We start from the raw sequence: 23,409 nt of genomic DNA, 5'->3' as shown, positions 1-23,409 counted from the left end.
ATATATTTTTCTTTTTGTACTGAAATAGGCCACTAAACGCTTTCACCACATATAACTGCAGAAGTGAAATGCGTTTATATTTTTCTTTTTTTCACAGATATAAGCCACTAAAGGCTTTTCAACATAGCACTTGCACCCCAATAACAAGAACAAATTGCTGGAATGACAGAGCTGTATAATGGCTATTTCGATCCCCAAATAATCTTTCCCTGCACATCTAAATCGCTTTTCTAGCACTGTCCCTAGCGCCTTCTGACGTCTCTCCCTGCATTAAGATGCTGTAAAATGATTCCTGCCTATCCTTTCCCTGCACTTATAAATCGTTTTTTCAGTTTTTTTCTCACAATAAGGTTTTTGCTATCACTCTCCCTAGTGCCTGCAGACATCTCTCCCTGCACTCAGAACACTGTAAAATGTCTTAGTCGAAGATGGTAGAGGCTATTTCTAGGGCTGTGACATCACAGGGATGGCTGGCTGCTGATTGGCTGCATGCATGGCATTATGGGTCACCCGCCTTCCCAGAGTTCCTTGCCCCATGTCCTCACACTTGTAGCCGCCATTTTAGGAAAAATTGCAATTCGTTACCACAAATCGCAAGGAAATTTGCATTCGTTGCGAATCGAATTTTTCCTGAAATTCAGATCGAATTCCACTTTGTCAGCTTTGATTCGCTCATCTCTAATTCTAACACACCTGAAGGTGATGGAAGGAGTTCCAGGTTGCTAAGCACAACGTCAAACCACATTGATTGGCAAGCTCACAAGCAGCGTCAAGCACTCTTACATACCAGATAGTATGCTTTACTTATGTGTTTACATGATTCTCATCGTATTAGTAGTTTTGTATAAAAAATGCCAGGGACAATTTAACTTAGTGCCAAACATATTTTATTGCTTTGTGTCAACAAACTCATTTTTTTTTTTGCTCCTCAAACCAATGACCAGAATGTCAAAAGGCGTTTATGCCTGTCCCGCCAGGTCATCCATGACCTGTATATCTTTCTGGAAGGTAAAATTGCAGCAAAAACCAAGAGAAGCTAGGCTGCACCAAGAATGACGAGGCTCCTGGACTCTCTATATATTTTAGGAAGGGTGTCCTTTCAAACCACATGGCCCTTAATTTGTGCACTGAGCCAGTCTACCGTTTCCTGGGTGATTATGAAGGTTTCAATGCCATTTTAGACCTTGGCCCACTATATATTCACTTCCTCACATCAGCTTGGGAGTGGAGGAACATAAAGGTGGATTTCTCCTTTAACCGAAAGCAATATCATCCACGAATGTACAGTAGTCTGTGATGTGACATTCCAGAGGCTTGTCAGCACAGCAGAGGGATGTTATCGCCCTGTAAAGAAATAGATTACATTATTAGGATGTGTTAAGCAGCATGGTTAATCATGCTTTAGTGGTAACTACATGCTGCTGGATTGTATTTTTAATGCTTTTCTGGCTGCATAAGCAATGCTTGCCCAAATCTAAACTAAATTGCACTCTGCCCTAGTTTGGCAATGTGTTTTTGTAAAGTGTCACATAAAGGTCCAGCTCTTACACAAATATGTCTGCTTTTAATGTAATGCATGCATTGTAAACATATGTAAATACTAACACGCAAAGATATTAGAAATAAGTTCATCCCTGACTTGACGGCCCTCTGCTGTGCTTTGGGAGCTGGAGGCAGGATGTTGATGTACCTCTGGCTCGAGTTCCTCTGAAATGTCCCAGGTATCACCATGGTGCAGGCACAGGTTGTGCAGGATGCAGCATGCCATGATGACCCGGGCAGCTTTCCACGGTGCGTACAGGAGCTCATCACCAGGCTGCGCCAAGCACAGAAACCGTGCTTTTAGCAACCCGATGGTGTGCTCCACAACCCCCCGGCTTTTATGCAGAGCCTTGTTGTAATTATGCTCTGCTTCAGACCGGGGGTGACGCACAGCTGTCATAAGCCATGGAAGCTGCCCGTATCCTTTGTCAGCTGTAAAAAGACAAACATAATACGTGTTAGTTCTTGGTATAGTAAGTGTTCTGTGAATGCAGTGTAACACTAGAATTTTTTTACAAAGGTTGCTAAGGGTTGTGCTCTTCGGTCACTTTATTGCTTTTTGGTTGTTAGCACAAAATATGACATATATACAATATAGGTAATAGCTTGGCATTCTGACAATGCAAAGGGACATAGCAACATATTAAGTGTCTTTAGGATTTTCCTACTGTTAGTTGTATTACAGTAACAACATTATACATTACTTATTAACCAGCCCTCCCTGGGCATTTCCCCAGAGATGAATTTCTGGTGGAGGGCTGTCTGACGCAGGATATAGGCATCATGGCATGATCCTGGGAAACCTGTGTGTGCCCTCATGATTCTCCTGTTGGCATCACAGACTATTTGTACATTCAGTGAATGATATCGCTTCCAGTTGCGAAAGGCGATTTTCTGCAGTTTAGGGGCCTGAATTGCCACATGGGTGCCATCGATGGCCCCCAAAACATTAGGAAATCCCGCTCGCCTGAAGAAATCCACCTTTACCTTCCCCCACTCCTGAGCTGTTTGAGAGAAGTGAATATATAGCGGGACAAGGTCCACAATGGCATTGATGACCTTCGTAAAAACCCCTGAAACTCTAGGCTGGCTTAGTCCACAAATTAGGGCCGAGGAGGTTTGAAAGGAACCCCTTCCTAAAATATACATAAAGGCCAAGGGCCTGGTCATTCCTGGCACTGCCTGGCTTCTCTTGGTTTTTGAAGCAATTTTATCTTCCAGCAAGCTGTGCAGGTCATGGATGATCTGGCGAGACAGGCGGAAACGCCTTTTGACATCCTGGTCATGTAAAGTCTCAAGGTGACTACGCTCCAAGAAAATGCGTGGCTCCCGGACCCGTCGTGAAGTAGAAGCTTGCTCCTGTGGTTGTTGTTGTGGCTGCTTCTCTTATGCAGTAAAGCTGCGTACACACTTCCAATTTTTATCGTTGGAAATGAACGACGAACGAACGACAAACGATCGATTGGGCAAAAATCGTTCGTAAAAAAAGTAACCAAGGACGCCGACGAACGAGAATAGTCGCTGGAAATGAACGACCGGACCTTCTTCCTTGACAAAAATTTGAAAGGCATATTGCACAAAGGGAAAATGGAACAGTGTGGTGAATGTTTGATACGAATGTTCGTGTACAGTATTCACTTCCTGTGGTGCACGTCACTTCCTGTATCGTTCAAACGATCGCATCTATTGTGTGTATAATATCTGCGAACGATCGTGTCGTTATCTGCATGTACAGGATCGGTGCTATACGATCGTTCGCAGATATCGTGCAGGATCTTTCGTCGTTCGTTTACCAATGATAATTATTGGAAGTGTGTACGTAGCTTAAGAAGCAGCGTTGTGTTTAATGCCACAACAGCAGTAGTGAAGAGCAAGTCTACTTCTAAATCCTGCTCCATGACAACAACAACCAAAATTATCGCCCTGGCGCACATTTAAGTGCGCATAAACGTGCACATTAACGTGCGCACATGCTGTATCCCTATGAATTTGCTCAGAGCTTCTTAGCCATTCTGCATGCAAACCAAGACTTTACAAAGACAAAAAAGAACACACAAACCAGAAGGCTGCTACAAGAAAACCTAAAAGTAAGAATACACCATTTACTTTATTCCTCCAAAAAATGTTTTTGGTGTGTTGTCCCATAACTTATTTTTTCCTTCTAGTAACATGGAGCCAAGGAGAATGGCCACCATCTCTGCCACCACCACCACCACCGTCAATGCTGCTGCTGCCGGCTCCGCCACCACCACCACCGTCGCTGCTGCTGCCGGCCCTGCCACCACCACCACCCCAGGGTCTTCAGTCCATAGATCAACAGGCAGCTCCCTCCGGCCAGCTAGGTTGTTCTGTGAAGCTGGCCAAGTAACATTTAGGCCCCTGGCCCCTCAACCTGGCACCTCAGCCAGTTTGAAACGGACCAGGGATTCTGCTTCCAAGGCAACCAGCTTCACTCCTGAGCAAAATGCAGCCCCCATGGAGCCCTACGTACAACATTTTCCACAACTCCGTGGGGGCTTGCACTCCCAGACCTCCCATGCTGTAGGCAGGGACTCTGGGAGGAAATTGCCAGGAGTGTAAATGCAGTGGGCAGTACACAACGGACCATTACCCAGTATCAGAAACGTGTGAGTGACATCTTCAGACACGTCAAAAGGCTCCTGGGTACAGAAGCCGGAAGGAGTGGGACCTATCGTGAACATCTTGTGCAGCGTCTCAGGGAGTACAAAAGATTGGCGCTGCTATTCGTTGGGCCAGAAACGGTGGTAGGGGTAGACTACCGGGATAACTCTGATGCTTGGCAACCATGTAACTTCAATCCTTAAAGAGTTTAGTCATTAGCATTAGGAACAAAAAAGGATGTGTTTTTACTTATTTATGTTTGAGGTGAAATATGAGATCATTTTTTTTAAATGACCTCTTTAGTGTATTTTTACCTTCTTTTGACTTGCATCAACAATGCGTGTATTTCAATTTTTTTACAATAGTAAGCCCTGAGACGTAGCGGTCCCCTCCTGCCCTCTGTGCTCATGGTGATGTGGATGATGAGGATGTCACTTCGCATCGAGATGACACTGGGCTTCCTCCTGGTAAGATGAACCTTCATGGTATATCTTGTTTGATATTGTGCATGTGTCTCTAATCATGTTTATAACCACACTCATGTGTAATATGAGTGTTTAATTTCTCACATTTTTGGCCCTGGGAGTGGTATGTTTTGTGGTTAGATTTGTGGTGAACCGATCAATCCAAATGAACTTGGGTTACAGTGAAGCTCACTCTATTTCATTTGTTTTTGTGCTTTATCACCATCTACAGGAGGAAGTCGTTGATCCACTGTAGAGAAGGCTGGAGGAGAATACAGGTAATTTGGTTTATGTGTGTGGCTGTCCACCCCGTGCCCCTGCCACGCAGGCAAGTAATCACCGCACTCTGGAGGTGGGCCCCACCCGCGCCCGTGCTGTGGAGGTGGACCATGGGCGTGCTGTGGGAGGGTCCCATTGCCGAGGCCAGGATGTTGAGGTGGGCTGGGCCGGTGGTTGGGCTGTGGGGGGGTCCTGTGGCTTAGGCCAGGATGTTGAGGTGGGCCAGGCCCATGGCCAGGCTGTGGGGGGGTCCCATGGCCGAAGTAAGGATGTTGAGGTGGGCCAGACCCGTGGCCGTGCTGTGGAGGGGTCCCATGGCCGAGGCCAGGATTTGGATTGGCCCATGGCTGGGCTGTTGTGGTGGGTCGCGCCTGTGGCCAGGCTGTTGAAGTGGCCAGTGATTGTGGCGTGCCCGGTCTGGCCGAATTATGAATATGGATGCCGGGTGCCAGGTGAGAACATTCTTCACAAACTTCCTGTCATTCTTTACTCAATTTTTTCAGGACACCAGTGTGGGTTTGAGTTGGTATCCAGTGTGAAGACGCTTATTTGTATAAGATAACTTAATTTCTATTTTGTGTTTGCCCAATGTCCACAGGTTAGTGACCCTTGCACTTTGACACTTTACCTATCTAAGTTTCTTTTGATTTGGCCTAAGTATGCTCCAAATGCAGTTTTGCTATCTATTCCCCAAAGAATGTTCCAGTTTTGTAAATTTGTCAAAGTGATTCTAATCAAGTATGAAGTCTCACCTCAATACTCCACAAGTATTGCTGTAATGAAAAAAAAAGCTAGACATTATTTCTAAATACAAGATTGCATCTTAACGATTGCATACACGAGGTAAGTACTGACCAAATGTAACAGTATAATATACAGCTAGTTCCTAAATTGCACAGTGCTAATGAATTCAAGTTATGTCATCTCATCTAAAAGTTTTGCTGTTTACTGTCATGACAGGGAGGGGAGGGTAACAGGAAGGTGTATAAACTACTAGGCCTCAAATACCTAGGGAAAAGGGTATGGTCACCCCTTGCAAAACCCTAATCCAGCCCTGACTCCTAACCATATGAGCATCCCCTGAAGGTAGGGATACTCATACCCAGGAACCTAGGCCCTGCTAGCCCTGCACAGCCCTAGCAGTAGGGCCCGGATTGAGACTGCTGGTCCCTTCCCCTATGAAGGACCCAGTGTCTCCCTGAGGCCTAATAAACAACAAATACCTAAACAAAACACCAATACACCAAAAGAACCGCAACTTATCTTATAAGCAGAAATCAACAGGAACTCCGAATGGCAGGACACTCCAGCTATTCACATCCCAGTAGTGAATATTAACGGCACAGCATGAAGTGTGAGGCCAGACTAAATGGAAGAGCAGTAATGAGCCCCAGCTGCACCTGATACAAGGGGAGTGGTCATTACAAACAACAACACAGCAACAAGTAAAACCAAAGAGGCTGTCAGGTAATCACACATGCAGCTAGTCTGACAGATCCTCAAACTTCTGTCACGGAAGGGACCGTGACAAGGAATGTTCACAATATCTAAAATGGAGAATACTTACATTCAGATAAAGAACTAGTGTCCTGTGGAGGAGGTGCTGGCAAGGGCACTCCAGTAGCTGTAGATAAAAAATGAACACCATAAGTAAAAGTGGGTGGGCAGGACTAAAGTAGATTTGAAAGGTTAGTTAAGGTAAATAGATTAATGCAGAACTTCTAAGTGATACTTTTTGACTACGTCCAAAAATTCTGAGCAAACATTTGTCAGTACACCTATGGACAACTAAACAACTCATGTCTATTTGTCTTCATGCTAGCCAACAACCTAGAAAGAACCTTCATTTGATGCATGATTAATGACTGGAAGCTACATGAAATCTTGCTAGATCTTTCTTTGTATTTGTAACCAAAAATGGTGAAAGTAGTGTGAGAATGTGTTGAATTGCAACATATGTTACAAAAATTGATTCTAAGGTTAGCTTACAGGCAATCTCCTCGGTCTCAGCCACCTTCTCTCCTTCATCAGAGGACTCTGGCTGCAGATGTTGGGCAGCAGGCTTCTCCTCCAGAGATGGCTACTCCTCCCCCGGGGATGGCACATCCTCCTCTAGGACTGGCTCCTCTGGTGATGCCTCCTCCTCCCCCAGGGGATGTCTCCTCCTCCTCCAAATCCTGGGGGACGGCCAGTCACCTGTGTGGCCGCTGAATTATTTGCAGCTGCCGGCATTATGGAGAGTTGGCTGTAATACCAAAAACAAATATCCAAAATTATTAAGGGTAGTAAATATAGGAAGTGAAAAAAAAAAAGTTCTAGGCTAAACAATACAACTTTACACAAACATTCTAAAGCACCACTCCTTAACAAGAGGAGAAGACAAAATACAAAACTTACCAGACAGGATGCGGTCCCCCACTTTGCGCACTAAATCAGCCCTCCTCACCTTGAGGTCGACTGCAGCATGCAGGGGAACTGGTGTGTAAACGTGTGCTCAGCTGTGAGATTTCAGTACGTTATTATTGTTTGCTTCAAGTTCAATCCAAAATTGACCAATAGAAATAACATTAAAACTTAAGGACTTCAAAATTGTAATAACAACTAGATGTGATTTAAAATTTATACCAGAACAAAACATATAACAGCTTCACTGCCATGACTACCGATCTGTTCCCCACTACTGATCCTAACAGAGAGTGTTGCTAAGAACACAAGCATCCAATTCTGTGTACAAGAACAGAGGACACTTATAGATAATAGTCCCATAATATCTACAAAATCTCAGCCCAACAGATTTCAAGCATTTGAAGATATGGGGATCCCAATTACAAACACTATAGAAAATCCTACATTGGGAATGCTTTTTCCAAAGCAAGTGCACAAAGGAGTCCTTAATTAAAAAAGTGGCCCCCCGGGGGAAAGAATCTCCCCCGCTAAAACTTTTTTAAAAATCACTTACCTGAATGATGAAGCGCAGGTCCCTCTCTGCAAACAATGGGCGAAGCATGATGGTAACACAGATATGAAACTTCCTGGTTTACTCCCACCTACTGAAAAACGTGCCCACGCATTAGCACATACGCCTGTGGTATGCGCATTAATACCTGTATGTAACTGTTGTTCTATGTTGCACATCGGTACGTGCATATTATTATTTCATATTATTATACTTTCTGTAATGTTTCTTTTTTGAATTATGGACTAACATGCTGGTTTTTACACTTTGAGCCAAACATAAGTTCTTGCTTTTCAAGCCTTTCAGGGTGTTTATTCAGTTTGAAATGCATGTTAGACCTTGCCCAACTATATATTGACCTACCTCAGCTTGGTAGTGGAAGCACATAAAGGGGGTTTCCTCCTTTACCCGAAGCAATATCATCCATGAATGTTGCTTGGAGCCAACCCCACGACATCAGAAATCATAGGAAGAAATAGGCAATCTTTTCAATTTGAATCATGTAAGGCAATATGGCCTAAAATTTCCTCATTGCCTATTTCTGACTATTTCTTCCTATATTTTATTATGTGCACATGAAACAAATATACACCTAAAAAGAAAAACTTACCGGAATGAGGATCCTTCTCTGGAAATTTTTTCTACTAATAGAACAGTTCACACGCACATAGTGGTTACATCACACTGAGTTTTAATAAGCCAATTGTGCTTGAATGGAACTGCCTAACAACAAGCATAATAGAATTTTTGCATTTGAGGTCCTGGGACATAGTAAAGGAGATCACAAAAACAAACCCCACAAAAAAATATACACAATTTGGACAAACACTTTTTTTCAAAATCACATTAAAAATCACATTAAAATATAGAGAACACACAGATAACACTAAATGTACATGACAAAATCAACCAAAAAAATACACATGTAAACCCACACTTGCATATAAAGCCTAATTATTTCCAAAGTGGCCCCAAAAATATTGCATTTCAAAAATATTTACCAAACCAATATGCTATTTCGACCTATCAAGGGTGGAAAACTGGATCAGAAAATATTTATGCAGGACAAACCTTTAAAGGCGGTAATATAGACATATTATTCTATGGAAACAATATGGCCAAAAACACAATAACATAGCATCAACATTGACATTGACTTCTTAATAGCAAAATGAACATTAAAACATTCAAAGTACAAAAAACAAAAGCAGCTATTGTGCCAAATGGTAAGAAAAGTATCAAATGTAGCAACATACATTAGACTAACAAACAAAACAACAGCCCCTCCTTGACCCCCAAAAAAGGGAGAGGGAGGGAGGGACAAAACTCTGCACAAGGTAACTCTAGTTTTTTCTGCCTATTTGAAAATGGACTGTTATAGAACACGTGACAGCTGAAGATAAGTGCTTATGTGTTTGATCTTCAACTGGCTGATGTTCAGCCATCCTGTTGGGATAATTTTGTTGTTGTTTTTTTTCAATAAAACCCTGATTCGGCATCCAGTCCTGCTAGTTGCCTACCATTTGTCAAGCTAACTCCCACAATATATATATATATATATATATATATATATATATATATATATATACACACACATACACACACACACACATACATACACATACATACATGTAAATAAACACAAGCAAGAACTTGCGTGTGTGCTTTAGACATAGGTGGAAAAAATTTAGTTAGCTGGCAAAAGCGAGGTTTTGCCCGCCAGAGCCCGCTGGAATTTCTTTCCAGGCAGATCACCTGGTCTAGCATCGGATGTGTTTAGGTAGGCGCCTGTTGAAAGAGCTGAAATCAGGTAACTCTTTCTAAACCTGAAAATCTTAGGTCATGTAAAAATTTGAACAGGCCAAACATTTTTATTTAGGTCTAAGTAAAAGATGTGTGCCATTGGAAAAATGTATTTTTTAGGGGAACAGTGACTTTTAATGCAAGCTCGCCAGTGTCAAACTGCCGGGGATATGCGGCTCCAGCAGCGAGATCATTTTGGTTGATAACTTCGGCGCGAATACACCTGAAATTTAGTTAATTAATTGTTTGAAGGCTTCCGATTTTGGATCGCAAATACAAATGCGCGAGCGAGCTTACGATTTTGCTTGATGAATCAGCCTTCCCATATCTTCCCTTTATTCAACATACAGCAACTCTAAATAGACTGTAATATATCTTACAATCCTACTAGTTAAAGAGTGCAATACCTTACCCATATTGTAGCGTTCCTTATTAAAACCACAGGTACTAATCAATGTCATAAAAACAATTTACAATCTGAGTACCGCTTATGTAAGTTCACCATCCTATTCAAGTTTACAGTGACCAAGTACATAAATACCAAAGAAGAAACCAAATTTAAAACCAGCTTCTATACATCTCCACTTACTTCTTGGTAGAATCGTCCTTACTTCCTATGTCCCACTTCTTTGATTGCTGCATACTACAAGATTATTTATCTTGTACTTCACCAGCTTATAACTATCTACGCATCCGTCGGCGTCCCTCGTAGATATGTGGAGTGATTCCCACATCTGGCAGGAGGGGCTCCTGCGGCCTTTGCCCACGTGGGTAAACAACACCACGCTAGTCGGCGGCCACAAGAGACTGTCCCGCCTATCAAGGAGAGACACCCCTACACATTTATTAGGTAAACTAGCGGGCTAGCAGCCGTCAGAAATCTCCCCTTCCAAATTGGGAGGGACAGACCTCTGCAGTTGCCGCCCACATCCATAGATGAACCAACAGGTAATTTACTAGGTCAGCACTCATGCTGCAACTAAAGTCCCTGGCTACAGGATATGGACAGCTTCCCCTGGCTGTCCATCGACACCAGTCCTTCCATAGATGCCTCATAGCTTTAAACAAGGAGTCGTTTTCGGTCCATGCGCCCTGCAAAGGGATCAGTATAGTACAGGAGCATTTTATCACAAAAAACCTCCATTTTACAGGTAACATAATAATCAGCTAAATATTACATACTACAGTAGCATAATATTACATTGTTCAGTTTCATTAGTATTTTTTTTATCCTGTTTCAACTTAACAAAAAACATGTAGCGCATTTATATATACATAATATGCCTGATAAGTTCTGTCTGAACTTGTTTACTTTACTAAATGTGTTTAAATACAACAATTTTGTTTCTCAAAACTATCTGCAAACCCAAAACTTCTTTCTTTCCCTCCTTTGATTTGAATGTTCAATTTAGACTAAACAAATAGGTGGCTCAACATTCACTGTAAAACTCTAGTAAGGGGAACACACTTCTCTTCTTATCTAAAGGAAAGATATATTATCTTTCATCTAGAATATAGAGGTGAGGCTTTGTTAAACTTAGGGGATTTTGGTAATCTTCTACCTTTTGTTTATTCTCAAGAACGGTTGGAGAACCAAGGTTACACTGAAACAATCCCAAGGTGAGAATAAACAATTTGTGTAACTATTAGAAATCTTATCGCGGTGAGTGGGGGGATCACTGGCACGTACATAGGAGTTTGCATAATGAGTGGCTAGCTATAAAGCTAGATAAAGTGTAACAGTTTATGAGCACTGGTGATACGGATAAAAATGATTATGCAGATATAGCCCAAATCTATGTGTAAAACATAAGGTGCGAATATTTACCAAGTACAATGGAATAATGAGTTTACTGCTGACAATTGAAGCCTTCTTTTAATAGTCTTCTTACCCTAGTGTTGTGTGTTGATGCTGTATACCTTGACACCTGAGGAAAATAAAAATATTGGCCTCCTTTTTGGTTCATGCGCCATTGTGGAGAAAGGGGCTTTTGAGATAGAAATAAGTCATAAAAAAATCTGTAAATATTTGAAAATACGTTAGTTGATGGAAGATGCTATATAAATTATATTTATAATTGTAGGCTTGACCTATTCCTGAAGAAGCCGAACCAGTTCCGAGAAACGCGTCGAATTTGCAAGCCTGTCTGTAACAACACACACTATATTTGGTTTTATGTAAATAATTTTTAATGTAATTTTGTTGAATAAATTATTTAATTGTTATTAATGTTGAACTTTGTACAAAGAATGCAGTTTAAGTCCCAGGGTGATTGACCCACCTTACTAAAAAGAAAAAAATTTTATGGTGCAGAAATATCTAATAGGAGGAAATTTATGACCATGGTCTGTTATACTTCAAAAAAAGACATTTATAAAAAGAAAAGACAATTTTCATTCAAAGGGAGATCAGACATTAATGTTATCCCCAATATCACAGTGCCCACCTCTACTTTTGTAGAGATGTCCCAAAGATGTAATATGTAAGTTGGAATGTGGTAGTATGTAAACCTTTTTTTTGGGGGGGAGTCATGGAGTATAAGATAGATTTCCTTGAATTTTAACATAGTTGTCCAAGAAGTGACTACCCTTCGCTTTAGAGAGATCTTCTCAAACTTCCTTCTGTGTCTTTGGGAAACAATTAAAAGGAAAACACCAAGACACCAAAACAACAACATATTTTTTGGCTTTTATACATCATCAAAACATGATTATGTCAATCAAAAATTCTGTTTAGAGCAGTTTGCTTTATAGGAAGAAATATGTATACAATTGTGTTTAGATTAAAAGCAGTCTGTTTAAAAAGTGAAAGAAGCCTAAAATTGAAAAAAGTGATTTTATACTCTTTATCTGCCTTTTTGGAATACAAGGTGTAGAGGGTGGTCTCTCCTATAGTATACAAGTATAACTGTTGTTGTAGGAAAGAAAAGACAGGGTTTAAAGGCCAAAGTTTTAAGTAATAATAATTATGCATTTATACAATGACTTGTATACAGTGGGCTTTCTCAGGGGTATGTGGTAACGACTTTTACAGTCTATATAACAGATGGGCTATGGAGTACATATACAGAACGTTATTCTTGCTTACTATCATATCTCTGAGGAAGCCCATTCGTGGCAAAACGTGTTGGATTCATTACACTTTAAGAACGGTCTTCTTCATCACCCTTTTTTGTATTCCTTGAATATACGTATGTACATTGTTACCCATATACTGTGAAGTGTCAAACAGTTATGAGGTATGGATCTATCTGAACTTGTTTACTTTACTAAATGTGTTTAAATACAACAATTTTGTTTCTCAAAACTATCTGCGAGCTTAAAACCTCTTTCTTTCCCTCCTTTGGTTTGCATGTTCAATTTAGACTAATCAAAGAGGTGGCTCAACATTCACTGTAAAACTTTAGTAAGGGGAACACACTTCTCTTCTTATCTAAAGGTGGCTTGAGGACGTGCTTGCTAAGAGCTCCGTGCAGCCTGCGGCTTTTCTCCAGTCTGGTCTCCCTGCTCTGTGATTTTCAGACCCCCCCCGCACATGCCTCATAAGCAGAAGACGCCAGGTGCTTCCAGAGCTCAGAAGCACCGTGCCCTCAAGCAGTTTTTTCTTCCGGCAGCTGTCCCTTCTGCAGCTGCTGGGGAATCCAAGATGGCTCCGCAGCATGACTCAGCCCACAGAAACGCTGACTCAGATGAGGATGCACCTGCTGCTTCTGCTACAGCTTCTTCTGTGCCTCTCTGTACAGCCGATCCATGTCCCCTCACTCCTGTGCTACTCACTACATCCACAGCTGCTCTTTTGGATTCTCAAGTAAGTGACTTTTTCACTGGGCACTTGGAATCTAGATTGAATCAACTTCCTTCTAAAGATGACTTAGCAGGGATGGTGAATGAGTTGGCTGCTCAGATTGGGAATTCACTTAAGAGGAAAATAGAGGGGCTCAGACAGCAGATTACAACTGTCACCACCAGAGTTGCTGTGCTTGAATCTACATCCTCCAGTGTGGAGACCGGTCTTTTGGCGTTAGAATCTTCCTCGGCCACTATAAAGTCTCTTCTTACTTCTTTATATTTGCGCACTGAAGATAATGAGAATAGAAATCGCAGAAACAACATAAGAATTAGGGGCATTCCTGAAGCTACTGCCAACACAGATCTAAGGTCAACTGTTACTGCTATTCCTAACCGCTTCTTAAATAGTCCGCCAACTGCTGCCCTTGAATTGGATAGATTACAGCGGGTGAATGGGCCGTGGGATGTTAGTAGACCCCTGCCTAGAGATGTATTATACCGTGTACACTTTTATAATATTAAAGAAGAAATAATGCGCCAAGCGTGGCGGAATGGTCCTATGGACTTTGATGGGGCACCCATACAATTGTTACCAGATCTCTCCAGCAGCACGTTGAGAATGCGTCGGGTCCTGTGACCCCTACTGGATGTTATCCGTACTGCACAAGATTCCTACGGATGGGGCTATCCATTTCACTTGGTGATCACTAAAGGTGACTCTGTCTTTGCATTGCATAGACACTCTTAACTACCAGCTTTGTTTGAATTTCTGCAGCTGCCGCCAATTGATCTCCCGGACTGGCTGGCCATGCCTGTTGAGATCCTTTCTACCTCCTCAAGGATCACAAAACCGCGGAACACCCCGGGCAGGCGGCAGACCGGCCATACGGGCCCGCTGTTCCGCCCACAAGTTGGCCCTAACGAAACTTAAATATTGGGACAATATATGTGAGCTTATTGTTCTGCTGGTGATATGGGCGATATAGTTATTATGGCGGGCCTTATTTAGGTCGCCATTGTTCTATGTTTGAATGCTAATTTTGCACTGGAGGGTATATTCTTGCTGCTGTATACTATTTGCTACCTGAGCTTTACTGCTAGCTGTACATACATGTGTATGTGGTTATTACCGGCTCAGGCACTTTGGTGGGGACGGGTATTTACGGGGCCATTCAATGTGTATAGGTGGGGGGCTCCTGGGAGATCTGGATCCATGTCTTAGTGGTAGCCTGGAAATGAGCCATTATATGCACTCACCGTTTAGAAAATAGGCCGCTGCAACTTTACTTGGGTGTGCCTACTAGCTGATATTGTTACTATGCGGGTATAGAGTTGATTAATGCTTATATGGGTTGGGTATTGGCGGGTTTTTGGTGCTCAGTGGTTGTTATAGCCACTGGCGAGCACGTGCTCGTCGCTGTGGTGTACCTCCTCCCCACTTAGGTCGGCTCCTCCTTCTTGGAAGGGGAATTTTTATAATTTTGGAGCCAATAAGATTTAATATCTAGTTTTTTATTGGTTTTATTTTTTGTCTTTGCTTTTCTTTTCCCTTTTTTTTTATTTTTGTGTCTAACCCAATCCCCTCCTCTCCTCCCATCCATGGCATGGATGAGAGGACTGAATACCCCACCTAAACATTCCATAGTTCTCCGGGAACTGTACAGATGTAAGTGTCAAGTGGCGTTCTTACAAGAAACCCACTTTAAATATGGGCATGTACAGAAAATGACTGATCGCTACTTTGATAAGTCATACCATAGTACCTCCGCTGAGTCCAAAACCAAGGGAGTATGTATCCTGTTACATAAATCAGTTCGTTGGTCGCTCCTAGCCTGTTACACTGATCCTGAGGGCACGTATGTTATGATTAAGGGGTCAATTGAGTCACATATTTATACCTTTGTTAATGTTTACTTTCCCAACAATGGCCAGGTATTATTTTGGAGTCTCTTCTCAAAGTTATTGAAGATTTTAGTGAAGGCACACTGATAGTGGGTGGTGACTTTAATTTTGCCCCCAATCCTTTGGTGGATGTAACCAGGGGTGCTTCAGCTATGTCTGAAGCAGCCCCAAGGAAGATCAAACGCCTCCTACACATGCATCAACTAGTAGATATATGGCATATCGTAGACCCCACTGAGAAAAACTTCACCTTCTATTCTCATATGCACAAAACCTATTCCAGAATTGACCTCTTTCTCATCAAACACTCCTCAATAGCGACAGTGATATCTGCAGACGTGGGTGGGATTTCTATTTCGGATCATGCCCCGATTGCCTTGACCGTGCGGGCTTCGCCTACTGAGCCAAAATCTTTCTCCTGGAGACTAAATGACTCCTTGTTGGATGCACCGGAGATACATGATAAAAAGGAGACTGAGCTCAGGTCCTATTTCTTAATTAATGCTACCTTTGTGGATTATCCACTTTCTCTGTGGGAAGCGCACAAATGTTACATACGAGGCTTGCTTATTCAGGCGGGTCATAGGTGCAAAAAGGAAAGGGAAGCGAATCTGAATCGGCTTCTGACAGAATTACATGATTTAGAGACCACTCATAAACAGCAGCACACGGTGGAAGTTGAACAACAGATTGTGGGAGTTAGAGAGCGTATTAGAGAAATTCTGCGTTACAAGACTAAATTTATGTTAACCAAATGCAGGGGTTACTACTATGAATACTCCAACAAATGTGGCAAGGCTCTCGCCCAGGCACTTCGGGAAAAGAGGGCCAAAACTTTTATTTCCAGTGTGGATTCCCCGTCGGGCGGGCGGGTGCACACCTCCTCAGATATTGCGGAGACCTTCAGGTCCTTTTTTGATAAGTTATACAATTTAGACAGAGATACAGTTCTTGCAGCGGGTCCCACGAGGGTTGAGCTGATTAAGGCATATCTGGGTTCCTCGGGACTTCCCTCACGGCAGAGGAATTAGCCTCGGCGCTTGCTAGAGCGCCCACTGGGAAGGCACCGGGCCCGGATGGCCTAACTCTGCCATATTATAAAAAATTCCTCTCGATACTTTTCCCATACTATCTATCGGTATTTAATGCCTTGACAGAGGGTTTGACTCTACCCAGGGACACATTGGCAGCACACATTTCTTTAATTCTGAAACCTGATAAGGACCCTAACTCATGTGCTAGTTATAGGCCAATCTCACTATTGAACTGTGACATTAAGCTATTTAGCAGCATTCTGGCAAAACGCCTGACGCCCCTAATCCAATCCATTGTACACTCAGATCAGAGAGGTTTTCTACCAGGACGTGAGGCTAGAGACAATACGGTTAGAACGCTGAATTTAATTAATTATATTCATTCTCGTAAATTTAAGGCACTACTACTAGCAGCGGATGCTGAAAAAGCCTTTGACCGTGTTGACTGGGAATTTTTGAAATGTACCCTGGCCCATATTGGCCTACCCTCTGCCTTGGTGACCTGGATTGGATCTCTTTATTCTACCCTTACGGCACAGGTGAAAGTGAATGGGTTACTGTCCAGACCTTTCTCTATTACCAATGGCATGCGACAGGGGTGCGCCCTGTCTCCTTTCTTGTTTATAGTGGTCCTGGAACCTTTTCTGAGGCAAGTTAGAGCGAACCCAAGTATTCATGGGATTGAAGTACATGATCAGGTGTATAAAGTGGCGGCCTATGCCGATGATCTCCTTTTTTTTGTTTCCTCTCCTAGGGTCTTTTTGCCTAATTTATTGCATGAGGTTGATAGATATTCAGTGTTATCTAAGTATAAAATCAATTTGCAGAAGTCAGAGGCGTTATCCATTACATTACCATTACTCCCTGACACCGTCCTTTCCTTTTAAGTGGCCAAATCAGATATCTCGGCTATTCGGCTCGGATATTTGGGCACCAGGATTCCTAGGGATTTGTCCTCGGTGGTTGAACTTTCTGCCTCTACTAAACAGGATGAGACAGGACCTGCAGCGGTGGAAGCAACATGCATTCTCCTGGTTCGGTAGATGCAACATTCTGAAAATGAATATTATGCCGAGATTGCTATATTTGCTTCAAACCCTCCTGGTTTATATCCCACAACAGGTACTATGCAGGTTTAGGCAGGAGTTTCTCCGCTTTGTCTGGGGGGGTGACAGCCCTCATATCGGGCACCGGGTTTTAAGGTTGCCTAAAGTACGTAGAGGTATTGCCTTTCCTGATCCCCTATTGTACCACCAGGCTACGCATGTGGGACGGTTAATAGACTGGTGCAGAAACGGAGGCCTTAAGCCATGGGTAACGCTTGAGGGAGCCATTGCCAATCTACCGTTAGCAGGGGCCATGTGGTCCCCTCCAGACACACTCTCTCCCATTCTCAAGCTGCCGCTGATAGGAACGACCCTGTTGTGCAGAATTATTTCAGGGTCTCTGGTGTGTGTACTTACCCTTCGCCATTGTCTCCTATTCTGGGACACCCGGGGTTTCCCCTGGGCGCATCAGATTCTAGGTTTCGCTCATGGAGGGAGCGGGGAATTTTCAGAGCATCTCATTTTTTGAGGGGCATGGAGTGGGCACCTGTCTCGGATTTGACAACTGCTCATGAACTTTCAGAGCTGGGACCATGGCGCAGCTTACAGCTGTGTCATTTTCTTCACTCTCTCCAGCCGCCATCCAGGTTTGTGCGCCCCCTATCACAGGTGGAGGGGGTGTGTGTGGCCCAAGGCACCATTAGGGGGACCCTCTCTAGTGCCTACCAGATGCTATTGACGGATACTGCCCCCTCGACCTCAACTTTACCATTTTTGCGTAAATGGGAAAGTGACCTTGACACCACATTCTCCCCAGAACAGCAGGATCGTCTCCTGTACACGGGTCATAAAGCCGCTCTCAGCAACTCTTTCCAGGAACTGAACTATAAATTGCTCACGCGGTGGTACAGAGTGCTGACTATGTTAGCCAAAATGTATCCGGGAGTAGATGATAGATGCTGGCGTTGTGAAGCAGCTGCTGGCAGCCTGTTTCATATATTCTGGGAGTGCTCTAAGTTGCAGTCTTTCTGGTCAGGGGTGGTGGCGGTTATTGAAGAATTGACAGAAGTAGATATACGTAGCTAGCCCTTTTACATTTGAATGATTGGTCTAAAAAGAAATACCATGCTTCTTTACTCAAACATCTTTTAAATGCTGCTGAGGCCTGTATTCCGGCCCTGTGGAAACCTTGTTACAATGGTTTAGAAGAGTGAATGACATTATGGCAATGGAAGACCTTATTACCAGCCAGGACGGTAGATCGGATAAATTCCGAAATACTTGGTTCTATTGGATACAATATACCACTACTCAAGCGTACCTTTCAGTATACAGTGCGGCTGATAATGCCGACGATCTGTTTTGAATGCAGAGGATAACATTGAATTATTGCTATGTGTTCCCTACTGTGTTAAATCTGGCCTTTTTTTTATCTGGCTTCCAATGCCGTGCTCCTCCCCCTCCTCTACCTCCTCCTCTTCCTCCATTTTGCTTTCTATTTCTCTATTTCTTTCTTTGGTTATTTTTGTTAATACTTTGAAAATTGCCTGTGCTCAGTCATTCTGCTTGTTTGTTCATAATCTGTTTGCGATCCGGAAGATGATAACACAGTTGGTGATTTGTATGTTTTAATGTTTAATACCAGTATGTATGACTGTTCACTGAATAAAAAATAAAATTATAAAAAAAAAACTTAATAGAAGAGGGGAAAACAAATGAGTGCAGAAAATAATAGGCTGCTCAGATAAAATGATCTCCTATGCTTTAAAATGTCAACCAAAACCTGAAAAAAATGAAAAACTACCATTTGAATGGATAGAAAAATAGCTAAAATGGGATAGACTCACCTCCAGGAAGAACAAAAAAGCTCTAAAGTTACCTGTGATGTATTGTTACAATTAGAACAAGCCTATGTGAAGCCAAGCTATAGGTAAGAAGTCCCCGCAAAGTTCCAATGTTCAAAAAAAGACATGTGCTAAAGAGGTTACAGTTAGCCAAAAAACATTTTGACTTGCCTAAAGAGAAATAAAGCAACATTTTGTGGACTGATGAAAGCAAGATTGTTTCGTTGGGTCTAGGGGCGGCAGACAGTTTTTCAGGCAACCTCCAAACCCACAGTATATTGTAGAGACAGTGAAACATGGTGGTACAAGCATTATAATATGGGGATGTCTCTCATACTATGGTGTTAGGCTTATTTAATGTACAGTGCTGTGTAATATGTTGGCGCTATATAAATCCTGTTTAATAATAATATTATTGTAATGCTGTGAGTTTGAATGAGTGGTGTTTTCATACATCAAAATACTTAAAGAGGTGATGTTTCATGTTGTGTTGTGTTTCAACAAGACAACAACCACAAACACACTATTAAACAAGCAACTTCTTGGTTTCCGACCATCAAGATTGAGGTTTTGGAGTGTCCAGCTCAATCCCCAGACTTTAACTCAATATAAAACTTTTGGGGTGACATCAATAATGTTCTTTCTGAGTAAAAACCAGGAAATGCAGAAGAATTGTGAATTGTAGTCCAATCATCCTGGGCTGAAATACCTATTCACAGTTTCACAAAAGTTGCTGGAATCCATGCAACACAGATGTGCTGCAGTTCTCAGAAACAGTGGGTATACAACTAAATATTAGTTGAGTCATTCAAAGGAAAGCAAAATCATGAAACATTTTTCAGTTTATACAGTGAATGAGTGAGTTTGTAAGGAATGCAGACACTGATATTTTTGAACAGCCTAATATTCTCTTTTCTTTACTTTCTGTAAAGGAATAACACAAATATGATAATTTTTCTTACAGTTTTGGAATAGAATGTGCAGTGTTCCCAATGGTTTGTGCATGTAGGAGCAGTGCCTTTTTAGATTTTTAAATGGATTTATTTAGAATGATTTATTGATGGATTGCCTATTTCACGTAAAAAGCTTCTTTGATCTGGGTGAGGAATATTCTCAGTACCAATAATAAAATACTTGGGGTAGTAAGTTAATAGAAATTATTAGAGATGAGGGAATCAAAGCTGACGAAGTAGAATTCGACCTGAATTTCAGGAAAAATTTGATTTGCAACGAATCCGGATTTCCCCGCAATTCGTGACAACAAATCAATTTTTCCTAAAATGGCGGCTACACGTGTTAGGACATGGGGCAAGGAACTCTGGGAAGGCGGGATGACCCATATTGCCATGCATGCAGCCAATCAGGATCCAGCCAGCCCTGTGATGTCACAGCCCTAGAAATAGCCTCAGCCATCTTGGATTAAGACATTTTACAGCGTTCTGAGTGCAGGAAGAGAGGTCTGCAGGCGCTCAATTTATAAGTTTCCATCTTCATTTCCATCTTCTGCTGGTCCAGATGCTCCTGCTTCTCCTACTCCTCGTCAGTCATTCTGTCAGCAATCGATCACTGAAGCGATTGCCAAGAGACAACAGTATGCAAAAACTCGTGCACCAAGCCGAGGTGGAGACTTCCAAGCCGTTATTTCTTTGCGAAAAAGGCTGTACCAGCCTTGCACAAATATGTAGAACAGAAGGTCCTTGAGCCAGTTGGTGTCTGCCAAAGTGCACGGCAGCGCCGATGTGTGGAGCTGTAACTACAGTCAGGGACAATACATGTCCTTTATGGCCCACTGGGTGAATGTGGTTCCTGCACAGCCACACCAGCAAATTGGCCAGGTGACACCGCTTCCGCCTCCACGTTCTCACGCCGCTGGTCCTGCGACAACGTCCGCCTCTGCCTCCTCTGCAGGGACAATTCACAGTGCCCCTCCAGCATACCACATGTGCAGGGCATGGCGGTGTCACGCTGTTCGGCACCTGGTTTGCCTGGATGAACAGAGTCACACAGGGGAGGAACTGCTCTGTGTGATTTATCAAGAAATCGAATTCTGTCTTTCTCCGCGACAACTCAAAATCAGAACCATGGTGACCGACAACGGGAAGAACATGCTGTCGGCGCTGCGTCAAGGAAGGCTGAGCCATGCGCCCTGCATGACACACATGTTCAATCTGGTTGTCAAGCAGTTCCTGAAGTCTTCCACCCATCTGCAAGACAACATAAAAATGGCCAGGAAACATTGCATGCACTTCAGCCACTCATACACTGCAAAGCACACCCTCCTTGAGCTGCAGCGGCAGAACGGCATCCCCCAACATAGGCTGATATGCAACGTTTCCACCCGTTGGAATTCCACCTTCCATATGTTGGACTGACTATACGAACAGAGAAAGGCCATCAAGGATTTCTTGAAGATTCAAGCGGATAGGAGTACTCCCATGTGTAACTTCAATGTCAGCCAGTGGCAGCTCATGCGTGACACCTGCCGTTTGCTCAGGCCCTTCGAGGAGGCCACGTTATTTGTCAGTCGCCAGGACTACGGGATGAACAACGTCATTCCACTGCTTCATGTCCTGGAACAGATGCTGGTAAATCTGGCTGGTCAGGGAACTGGAGACGTGGCGCCTAGATCTCACGGTCACATGAGCCCTGTGGGGGCTGAACTGGAGGAGGAGGAGGACATTGGAGCACAGGCAATTTATAGGGAAATGGGTGGTTTTTCTACTCAGGAGAAGAGGAGCAGGAGCAGCCAGAGGAGCAAGAGGGAGACGAGGAAGATGAGGCAGAGGACCCAGACACGCCTTGGAAAATCTGTCCTGCCCGGCCAGTAGTGTGGCATCAGAGCGGGTGTTTAGTGCGGCGGGGGCAATAGTTACCCCACGAATAACTCACCTGTCCACCCAAAATGTGGAGAGACTGATCTTTGTCAAGATGAGCAGGCGTGGATCTGCCAGGATTTCCACCCACCAATGCCTGATGCATCTGATTGGATGATCTATGCCGCCTCACCCAAACCTTGATAAAAGAGACCGGTTTCTTCTGGCTACCTGCCTCAGCTACTACTCTGATGCTGCCACCCGCCTGATGCCACACATCAGATGCCAAGTGCTCCTTCTTTCACCCAGCTTCGTCAGAGGGTATTGCCACCCACCACCCCACTCTGTTACCGGGTCACTTTGTGGTCTTCTGATGCTTCTGCTGCCATCTCCACACTATGTCACCTTGCCACTCTGTGGTCTCCTCATGCTGCTGCTGCCATCTCCACACTATGTCACCTTGCCACTCTGTGGTATCCTCCTGATGCTGCTGCTGCCTCCACCTCCAGACTCTGCCATTGTGCCACTCTGTGGCCTCCTGATGCTGTCACCAACTCCACACTGTCATTGTGCCATTTTGTGGCCTCCTAATGCTGCCGCCACCTCCAGACTCTGTCATTGGCCCACGCTGTGGTCCCCTAATGCTGCTTCCACCTCACCACTATGTAATTGTGCCTCTCTGTGGACTTCTCAAGCTGTTCTCCCACCCTCCCCACTTCATGACTGGGCCACTATTTTGCCTTTTTGGCCTGGATGACATCACTATTATTTTGACCCCTCTTCTGATCTGTCAGAAGGAAGGAAAAAAGAGACGCACAACGGATCCTGTCTGTGTAGCAGCTGTAAAGCCTGTATGCTCCCATCAGAATTGGCTTTTGATTTGGTAGCCAAAAGCAGGAGTTGGTACAAAACACAGAAGACATGCAAATATTCCATTCACGTGTCATCTCCGTTTTGGATCCACTCCTATTTTTTTTGGCATTAGCAATACTGATGGATTATTCAGCAAATGCTGACCAAGTGAAGGCATATGCTCCACAGATAGGATCCGTTTTTTGTGGGTTATTGTTCTAAAGGATCAGAGGAAGGGCAAAATAAACAGTGATGTCAACACAAACTTACTGCTGACACACTCTCCACTCTGTCGTGGGGGCTCTACTTGTATAAGCGGTTAATAGAACAGGTTCTGTAGACATCTATGTGGAATCAGCTGACGAGGGTGTAAAAAGAGTGCACTTCTTCTTGACGCTAACATGGACCTGTAAGGCTGAGTTCATACTTGAGTCATTTGGTCAGTTTGGGCCCCGTGACTGCC

General features: G+C 43.3%; 1 protein-coding gene and 1 long non-coding RNA gene across 2 annotated transcripts in view; one reads left to right on the top strand and one right to left on the bottom strand.

Moving 5' to 3' along the window:
- Positions 1-23,409, top strand: part of TMC4 (transmembrane channel like 4) — a 135,422-nt gene that overhangs the window by 75,861 nt on the left and 36,152 nt on the right.
- LOC140341082 (uncharacterized) lies at positions 6,437-7,145 on the bottom strand. Its single transcript, XR_011922806.1, has 2 exons — positions 6,897-7,145; positions 6,437-6,531 (listed from the first exon to the last, which is right to left on the bottom strand). It is a non-coding gene; the product is annotated as an uncharacterized lncRNA (long non-coding RNA).

Source organism: Pyxicephalus adspersus, chromosome 11 (assembly GCF_032062135.1).
Source record: "Pyxicephalus adspersus chromosome 11, UCB_Pads_2.0, whole genome shotgun sequence".
In the NCBI taxonomy this organism is placed as follows: Eukaryota; Metazoa; Chordata; class Amphibia; order Anura; family Pyxicephalidae; genus Pyxicephalus; species Pyxicephalus adspersus.
Note: the sequence above shows the minus strand (reverse complement) of the source record. Positions and strands in the feature narration are given on the sequence as shown.